We start from the raw sequence: 3,275 nt of genomic DNA, 5'->3' as shown, positions 1-3,275 counted from the left end.
GGGGCCCCCTTATTAAAGGGGGCTCCCAGATTCCGATAAGCCCCCGCCCGCAGACCCCGACAACCAACGGCCAGGGTTGTCGGGAAGAGGCCCTTGTCCTCATCAACATGGGGACAAGGTGCTTTGGGGGGGGGGGCGCAGGGCGCCCCCCTCCCCCAAAGCACCCACCCCCCATGTTGAGGGCATGCGGCCTGGTACGGTTCAGGAGGGGGGGGGGCGCTCGCTCGTCCCCACCCCCTTTCCTGACCGGCCAGGCTGCGTGCTCGGATCGGGGTCTGGTATGGATTTTAGGGGGACCCCACGCCGTTTTTTCGGCGTAGCGGGGTTCCCCTTTATAATCCATACCAGACCTAAGGGCCTGGTATGCCCCGCGACGGGGCTCGCAAGGTGTCAATCTAGCCGATAAAAGCGGCAAGATTGACATCCTTTTCTAGTCCCGTCGCACCTGAGTCACGTTCAAAATGAACGGACTTGTCCGTGTGTGGGCAAGTCCGTTCATTCTGAAAGTCCGCCGGAACTCCGGCGAAAGTCCGTCGGAAAGACGGGCGGACTTAGCCCGCCGGAAAATCCCGGCGTGTGTGGGCAAGTCCGTTCGTTTTAAAGTCCGGCGCACCTGGCGGACAAAGTCCGTCGGAAAGTGTGCCGGACCAAGTAGGATAGAAAGTCCGCTCGTGTGTACGCGGCATTAGAAATAAAAATGGATGAAATTGAAATTACAACCCAAGAAAATATAACAGAATTGGAACAATTAAAAAAAGAGAATTTAATACTTCAAACTAAGCTCGAAGATTACGAAAATAGAGCCAGACGTTCAAACTTGCGCACAAGGGGAATACCTGAAACTGTGACAGACCTGCAATCTACTATTACTGCTCTATTACAAGAACTAAAGCCAGATATCCCTATTGAACGTTTAGAACTGGACAGAGTACACAGAGCTCTCACAGCCAAAAAGAAAGATGGACCCCCACGTGATATAATCACAAAATTTCATTATTACAGAACGAAAGAACAAATACTAATTGCTGCAAGAGAAAAAAAGGAACTTAATTTTCAAGGACACAATTATCAAATTTTTGCTGACCTATCCCAACTTACTATTACTAAAAGACGATCCATGAAACCCCAACTAATGGAACTGCAATGCCACAACATTATGTATCAATGGGGCTTCCCCTTTTCAGTCAGATTTAACTACCAAGGTACAATTTACAGAAGCAGATCAGCAGATGAACTACAACAAACCCTTTTAAAATTAAATCTGACAGAACCCACAAGCAGCAACTCTCCCACACGCAGAAGAATGGCATCATCTTCACCTTCAGGCAGCACCCAGAAAATTTCAGAACAAAATGGGAATCGTCATTCTCACAAAAGAGGCCGTTATGCCACATCATCCATGGACCAAGAAGATTCAATGGACTGACATCCTAATTCCTGATATCTCTTCATTTATTATACTAAGAGATGGTTCTCTATAAAAAACCTGTATTTATAACTGAATGTAACTGCATTCTGATAGTCACACACTGTGTGGGATCATGTTACATTCCAGTTATATTTCTTATTACTTCTGATTCATATAGCCTTAGAATATATAAGTGAAATAAGGAAATTCTTGTTCAGTTATATATTATCAGGTAATAATAGATTTATTACTTTTTAGGACAAATATGTTCAATAATCCAGAAGTAATGGAAGCTTTTTCTTTCTTTTCTTAAAACAAATATATTATTATCTAACTAGTTCCTAGAATTATGTTTTTGTTTTTTCTAATCTGAAGCAATACAACCTCAATTTTATGAGTTAACATATCTAAACAGTTACATATGAATAAAATATGTAATTGTTTACTCTTAAATGGTTAAAATCCCAAAATAATTCAAACTATCTTCATCAATACCAAAGTTATTAACAGTACCTTTCTAACTGAATTATTTAGCCTAGGGCAAGACTAACCATATACAACCACCCTGGAATAAATAATTTCAACAAAAACTATATTCTGCACTCCAATTAATGAAACATCATTTTGATGTCTTTTGACATAGCACTTCTCTCCTGTAAGCGGAAGATCCGTGTACCCCCATTAGCCCTCCTCATTCTCCCAACCATATTATGTGGGAGTGTGACGAAGGCACCTATTCCCCTGAGAGAGATATTTATTCTCTTTCACGGGTAAATTGTGATTACTTGCAAAAAATAATTTATACAATGTATCATTTAATCTCATATGTTTTTTGTTTACTCTTTACTCCAGAATTCACTGGTTTCTTTTCTATCTATTCATCTCTTCAGTCCACACAGGTTGATCTGCGCAGTCAGCTCTGCATAACAAAAAGTAAGTCAAAACTATTTGATCTATTGCCATGGCACCACTGAATATACTTTCCCTGAATGTTCAGGGAATAAATGTCCCTCAAAAAAGGACCAAAGCCTTCCGTACTTTCCATAACAAGAAGGCTCACATAGTATGCCTCCAAGAAACACACTTCACCAAAGATTCTACTCCAAAATATATTTCTCCTTTTTATCAACAAATTTACACGGCTTCTGCCTGTACCAAGCAAAGGGGAACTCTAATTGCATTTCACCGATCCACACCATTCACCTTATCATCAGAAATTAAAGACCCAGAAGGTAGATACCTGATACTCATGGGTTATATAATGGATACAGCAATCACGGTGATTTCCTACTACGCTCCTAACAAACAACCTACACCATTCCTCTCACATATATTACAAGTGATTAATACACACAAAATAGGAACAGTGATAATGTGTGGGGATTCGAACCAGGTCCTCCTCCCATTTCTAGATAAATCACCTTTTACACCATCCAAAATAACCTCTAGATTACCTTTTTCTCAACTTCTTTCCAAATACAATCTGGTAGATTCATGGAGAGAAAGTAACCCAATGAAAAAGAAATTCACTTATTTCTCGCACCCTCATCAAACCTTCACCAGAATAGATCATATTTTTCTAACAATAGGAATGATACCAGAAATTATTGCATCAGATATAATTCCGATTCCGTGGTCTGACCATAATGCAGTATACACTACTATAGCCTCAGCCATACCAAAAGCGCATGACCCAACGTGGTACTTACCGGACATAATGCTCAAACACCCACTACATCAGATGGCCATTGAACAAGCTTTAAAGGAATACATATCAATTAATAATACAACAGACATCTCCCCAATAACACTGTGGGAAGCTCATAAGCCTGTCTTGCGTGGTACAATACAAAGACAAATGGCACTA

The sequence above is a fragment of the Aquarana catesbeiana genome, linkage group LG01 (genome assembly GCF_042186555.1).
Source record: "Aquarana catesbeiana isolate 2022-GZ linkage group LG01, ASM4218655v1, whole genome shotgun sequence".
NCBI lineage: Eukaryota > Metazoa > Chordata > Amphibia > Anura > Ranidae > Aquarana > Aquarana catesbeiana.
Note: the sequence above shows the minus strand (reverse complement) of the source record.